We start from the raw sequence: 7,383 nt of genomic DNA, 5'->3' as shown, positions 1-7,383 counted from the left end.
TTTTGATTGATGGCGGTAACGGTGTCGCACTGCACGGAAGGCATATTTGAGTTCACACATAGTTGTGTTGTTTCCATAGATGTGCAGGACTTTATATTGCAGTGAAAAATTAGCCCACAGTGAGTGAAAATGTGGCAGGACCAGATGCTATTAGAGGGTCATAGGTTTAAACACTACAGTATGTCTTCAGTTGACCAAAGAGTCCTGCAACAGATCATGTAGATCTGATCTCAGCATCACAAGCCTGAGATCCATGAAAAAGCTGTGGCAAGTTTTCAGAGATGCTTGGAACAATACCTGTCTGGTACACTGAAAAACTGCGGACAATATGCAACTTTGATACACGTAGCTGAGATCTTAAGGGTTAAATCAACAACAACAACAACAACAACAAAAAAATGTCACAACCAAAGATAATTTGGTTTTTGCTACACTTTGAATGAAGTTAGCTAATACTAGCATGTATAATTTGTTTTGAAATCAGTGGCAACAGACCTTTAAAGTCTTGACTGGTCAAGTGCTCTGATAACGCTGTATGAGTTTTAATACTGTGCGCAAAATATACAGAAAGCGCCATCAATGCCCTCATTTTTGTTCATGTTTATTTATAGAATAAAAAATGTTGTTTGTATTGAATCTGAATAATGAATGACTCTTGAAAACATTCTTTGCAGCTGTGTTTATTTATTCTTCACAAGCTTTTTCTTTTCTCCTTGGCTCATTCGAAAAGATAAAATTAAATACACAACTATAGTCCAATACAGTCATAGAGTTGCAGTAATTTTCATTCTGCATGAGCCTAACAAGAATGTTTAGCTTACTGTACCCGTGACCTAAATATTTAGGCTACTGCTAAATTTTATAACTAAATTTCCATCTGTGTGACACCATGATTCCACATTTTTCTATATTAAACGTTTGAGAAGTTGTCTACAGATGCAATGTGTTTTCTGTCACACGGAAAAGCAAATTTTTCAGTTGGTTTCTTCATATTTGACTATTGTTTTCAAAGGTTGATCAGTACTCATTTCTTCTTCACTGATCTTCTGTAAAACTGGTGTGAAAACCCTTTAATTCTCCATTCATGAACAGATGTCATCTCTTTAGAAACCCAGTTTTGTTGTCTTGATATACACACCAACTTGAAACATACATAGGTGAGGTGAATAACATCGATCATCTAGTTATAATGCAACGTTCTGCTGGGGAACCTTGAACCCTGACATTCATGTGGATATTTGACATGTTCCACCCACCTAAACATTGCAGGTCAAGCAGCTCCCCATCCCCCATGGCAACAGCAGTTCTTGATGCCAGTTGCCCCCCTCAGCAGGACAATGCACCCCGACACACCGCAAAAACTGCTCAGGCGTGGTCCGGTGAACACAACAGAGATAAGGCGTTCACCACTCACCAGATCCAAATCTTATCGAGCATCTGTGGGATGTTCCAGGATAAGCCTGATCTAGGTAGGTCCCACCCTGCAACCCACAGGACCCACAGAATTCACTGCCACAGGACATCCCCACAGGTCCTGTGTCCATGCCCCACTGGGTCAGAGGAGTTTTAGCAGCAGAAAGGAGAACAACACAATATTAAGCAGGTGGTCAAAATGTTATGCCTGATTGGTGTATTTTGTCTCCAATGGAATGGACTCCTGTGATGCAACAAAGTGTACAACAATAACATGCTTCAACAGAGGGCGAAAAGCCTCCCTGCTGAGAGGTTGATTGTATTACATGATTGTACCATACATACAGTGTTCCTTGCATCACAGGAGGGCCAGGTAGGAGGTTTATGCAACCCAAATTATTTGCTTACACATAATATGAAGCTGAGAATTGCATTTGATGTGATGAAAAACAGTAAGAGTGTTTTCTGTCTTTAGGGGATACTGTGGAATAGGAGTCTCTGTGGCAATATTTTATTTGTACCAGGTATTTTTGTAACTATTGTCATGAGCAGCCTTGAGTCTGCAGACTGCAGTGCACCTTTCAGTGTGGGCTACAAAAGTATTGCATATATACAGATTTAGTGGTGAGAAAAAAGGAAGAATTTAAATTTCCCTTTAAAAATTGGTGTTAGGTGATTGTAGACACGTTAATAACGAAAACAAATGCACCAGTATATTTTTAATAGTAGTTTTATATTTGAAACAGGAGAATTATTCATCACCAGAACGATTAACATTTAAGAATAAAATAATGTATTTTGAATACTATGATACATAAAAACAGAATTCAGTATCACCCTAATGTTATGCTTGTCCATCCTCTGATTAGTGCTTAAGTAGGTAACTCTACAACGCTGAGTGTTAATGAAAGGTTTCAGTGACAACCTCATATGAGTGTCAGTCACAGCTGCCTCGACTTGGTACCCCTGGGTGAATGAAATAATCAGTGACAGATGCATTCTGTAGGTGCTGCCAACCTGTTACTGTGACAGTAGTTCAGGACAAAGATGCCCATGGAGTCAACAAATCTAAATTGATGATGCTGTACTGGCCGTCGCTTGTCTTTGCTGGGATTGATACCAGACCCCAGTGACCCTACAGAGGATGAAGCAAGATATGGATAATGGATGGATGGATGCATGGACGGACGGACGGATGGATGGATCAATTTCCTGACTCCATCATGATGATTTATAAAATTCATTTGCTCACAAACTGAACCTTGGTCCTATTCAGTCATTTAGTACTTGTTACATACCCTGTAAAAAGCAAGTTGGTGATTTTTTTGTGTTTTTATCTTTTCCCAAAGGACCTTGGTTGATTTATGGAGAGTTTGGTTTAGAAAACCAATTAACCTTTAAAATAACGCCTTAAAACACATTTCTGTAACATAATTCTTGAAAATTTGCTCTTCCAGCACGTACCGTATTTTCGCGACCATAAGGCGCACCGTATTAAAAGGCGCAGTCTCAGTTCCGGGTGCTATTTCTGTATTTAACACATACATAAGGCGCATGGGATTATAGAGCGCGTGCATGGTAAAACATACCTGTACTAGCTTAAAACGTGCATGCTAGCGTGTGTTTTAAACAAGGCAGCGGAAGCTAAACTGAGTTCAGTTGTACTTTATTGAAGTATTTAGCAATGTTTTCACGTTGTTTTTTGATCAATCCTCATTCACAAATCCATCAAAGTCCTCATCTTCTGTATCCGAAATGAACAGCTGGGCTAGTTCTCCATGGAACACGCCAGGTTCCCGCTCGTCATTGTCAGAGTCAGTCTCGTTGCCGTGCGGCTCCTCATAAATGATGCCGGCTTTTGCGAGAGCTCGAACAACAGTGCAAGCAGACACGTTAGCCCAAGCATCCGCAATCCATTCACAAATTGTGGCGTAACTCGCCCGGCGCTGCCTCCCAGTCTTAGTAAAACTGTGTTCGCCATCTGTCATCCATCGCTCCCACGCCGTTCGCAACTTCACTTTGAACGCCCTGTTTACACCGATGTCCAGCGGTTGGAGTTCCTTCGTCAAGCCTCCCGGAATGATAGCAAGCTCCGAGTTCATTTGCTGCACTTGGTTTTTCACAGCGGCTGTGAGATGGACGCGCATGGAGTCACAGATCAACAGGGACGGTGACGCCAAACCCATGTTGTTTTGCATAATGCAAATACCGGCACTATATACCAACTGGGGGCGTGCCTTTAGCGTCTTCTTTCACGCCCACACTTCCCCCTTTAACGTTCTCATACTCTCCTCTGTCACGTCCTCCTTTTCTCTATATAAACAGCGTGTCAGCAGGAAATGCTCTCAGTCAGTCAAGCGGAGCGTTAATCAAAGTCACACAGTAACATTTACAGATGTTGGAACTCGGTGCACACATAAGGCGCACCGCATTATAAGGCGCTCCGTCCATTTTGGAGAAAATTTAAGACTTTTAAGTGCGTCTTACGGTCGCGAAAATACGGTAATATTTATCTTGTTAGTGCTTATCTGTTTGCAAAGAACCATATACTACCATTAGATAGAATTATAAATATAATGCTTTGAGTAAAATATAAAATAAGATGTAAAAATGCAGTCAATGAGCCTTGTACATTTCTCTAAGGTTTTCCAGGGAAATAGTCTGAAACTGATTAAATGTCATGTATTTTATAGCACTGCATAATAAGGCCGCAGGTGAAATAAAAGTAGAAGGACAAAGATTTCAACAGCAGACAGATTGGAGGCCACACTTCCTTGAGTACTGGCCTTTTTATAGCATATGTACTGTCAAAGGATCTGAAATATACACTGCTACAAAGTCTTGTTCAATGACTCTCATCCATTTACAAACAGATCTCCAGGGAGGTCTCAAAGCAAATGCTGTACCCAGAGTGCAGCCTCGCTGGTTTATAGTGAACTTCCAGACATTTTAACTACTAACCAGAGGGCCACTGTGCCTCCTGACGAAAGGAATACAGCGGCACTGTTACTATATGAAAACAATAAATGTCTTTAGTGGAAGATCCATTTCGTTCTGTGAGACTGTAAAATGGGCTTCGTTAATAAGCATAGAATGGAAGTAAAATTGAAAAACTCCTTGAATCCCTCATTCTTGCTGTTGTTATGAGGGAAGATTCAAAAATGATAAACAGTACCTCTCCCTGAAAACACCAGTGGGAACAAGGTAAGGCAGGATGTTTTTTCCTGCTTTCATCATTATAAAGCTGGAAGGAGATTTTTCAGAAAGATAAATTTCCTACCTTAATGTCTTTTTCTCTCTCTAGTCAGCAACACAGTTCCACACAAATGCAGACAGATTACTCTGCAGCAACACTGAATGGCAGAACTCTTGATCACTGTCTTGGAGTGCGAAGGTCTTTGAAATATTCCTGGGAAAACAACACACGACATTACAAATGCATTTCCTTTTCACTTGTATATAAACTGCCAGTAAAACCTGCTATACTTGTTTCCATTTTCTCTGTTATTGTATTTATTTCTCCTCTTCACTTTGATAAAGAGCAAAAGTGACACAAGTATTACCGAGAGCTCTTGTGAGGAAGAGCATGCCAGATCTTTTGTGAATAGAATAGAACTATGTCATCTGTAAATCTTGACAGATTTCATGTATTACCAGACATCCCCAGCAGTGTGACTGGAAAGCACATGTTATTTAATGAACACACCAATATACTTTTGTGGTCTGACTTCCAGAAGCTGAAGTGAAAGCTCAAGCCTAGAAAGTTCTAGAGAATGCTGAACAACATTTTTTTGTATCTTACAGTGTCATATTATGAGATCATAGATGAATGAGCACAGGGAAAACAGCACAATAAAGGTTAGGGAACTTGAAACTATGCTTTAAACCTGCAATGCGGAACTTTTGTTTCTCCCTTTTGGCATTGAAAGTAATTACACAAACACCATTGACGTGTGGTTAAGCAATGCCTCGCTACCGCAGGAAACTTTTCTTGGACATTTCCTTAGTTTACTTACTATACTCCCAGTTCCTGTAGCTACTCCATCTTTTTTTGCTATGGCTGATATCCTCTTTAGCTCTGGCTCACCAATTATTGCCAGTTCATTTAAATACTTCAGTACCGGCGCGCCAGAGCTGGAATGTCGCCATGAACTGCAGATTTAAAACTCTGTTAAACTGCAAGATTTACCTGGTGCAGATAAGCTTAATCAGCATTGTGTGAACTCATTTGGTAGGGGCTTAAATGCAATGAATGTTCACTTAAACGTAAAAGTCCTGCACAGATAAAGCTGGATGTATTGCATACCCATCCAACGCCCCAGCCTCCACAACCTAATTTTCCATTTTGCTACATAAAAAGCACTCCATAGTACTTTCTATGCTGACACTGAATGATGGCACTGGATGTAAATTGTGCGTTGCAAATGCACCTAATCTAAGGATACCAAGCAATGGACAAGAAGGCTGTACATATGAACCTCTTGACTAGATAACTATGTTTAAGTATAGCTTTTCACACTCCCTAGCTATGCTAACCCATGAATGCGTGTGTTGTAGATGTAAATTAGATGACAGAAGACATTGAGGTACTGCGTGCAGAAGTGGACATGCATGGGCTAGAATATTTTGCAGTCACAACTGAAAAGACAATGTAAAGATGAAAGGTACCGTTAAAATGCCATACAAGCAGGGATTGAGTTATACAACTGACAGAAGCAAAAAAATAATAATCCAGTGGCAGATGGAAATTAAGCCAAAAAACAATAATCACAAAGAAATACATGATTAAAAGCTAGCTAAAACAAAGAAAATCCCCAGACAGCTGTGCTATTGCACACACAAGCAAGCGCTAATTACACTGATCCTCAACAATAAGTCTGCAAGGTGACAGCAATACAGAGAATGCTTTAATCTACCTCAATGTGTACAGAACTTTAATGACAAAATCAGAAGCAAAACAGAAGCATTATCATCAGTGGGTCAAACAGTTCAGCTTCTTTGTCTTTTTTGTGCAGCTGGCTTGCAGCTTGTTCTGTTTCAGTCATGTTGACTGTCCTAGTAAGAGGTTAGTGGTCAGTTAAAACAATGGCCTCCATGTTCCCCCCCCCCAGAGAAAGCTGTTGTATATTACTGCTGCCAGGACATCCCATCCTGTAAATAAAGAATGAACTAATGTTCCTCACTGACAAAGACTAATGGAAGTAACCTGTCCTGATTCAGGGGTGTAGAAGGACTGAAGTCTAAAAGCAAACCCCACTTTGTCCAAGTGATATGCACAACCTAAAGAAACTTTTTAGACTGCCTGTAGACTTGATCAATGAACCTAAAGCAATGAACCAATGAACCTAAAGCACTGATCTCTGATTTCTGTCAAGTGTGTCTGACTGAGCTCATCAAAGAGGAGCCTGTCATTATAAGAAAAACTCCTGCATTGGACGGTTACTGGCCTGTGACCTTTACATATTCATGTCAAGTAACAGCTGTTGTCTCTGTGAAGCAATGGCAGAAGCTGATTTGTTGTACGCCCTAAAACACATTCTTAGCATGAAGTCAAACATGTTACTGGTGGGTGCTGGACTCCACCAGGGCTGTCTTTTGTCTCCGATCCTGTTTGTGGTGTTCATGGACAGGATCTTAAGGTGCAGCCACAGTGAGGAAGGTGCCTGGTTTGGCATCTCTGCTTTTTGCAGATGACATGGTACTGCTGACTTCATCAGGCTGTGACCTTCAGCAATGCACTGGAGTGGTTTGCAGCCAAATGTGAAGTGAGCTGGGATACGATTCAGCACCTCCAAGTCCAAGGCAATGGTTCTCTGCTTGAAACTGGTAGATTGCTCCCACTGGGTTCTGTGGGAAGGTGCTGCACCAAGCGAAGGAGTTTAAGTATCACGGGGTCTTGTTCACAAGTGACTGGAAAATGGAATGTGAGATGGACAGGCATCTGGACCGTTGTGGTGAAGAGGAAGCTGA

The sequence above is a fragment of the Amphiprion ocellaris genome, chromosome 4 (genome assembly GCF_022539595.1).
Source record: "Amphiprion ocellaris isolate individual 3 ecotype Okinawa chromosome 4, ASM2253959v1, whole genome shotgun sequence".
In the NCBI taxonomy this organism is placed as follows: domain Eukaryota; kingdom Metazoa; phylum Chordata; class Actinopteri; family Pomacentridae; genus Amphiprion; species Amphiprion ocellaris.
This window is presented reverse-complemented; position numbering follows the sequence as displayed.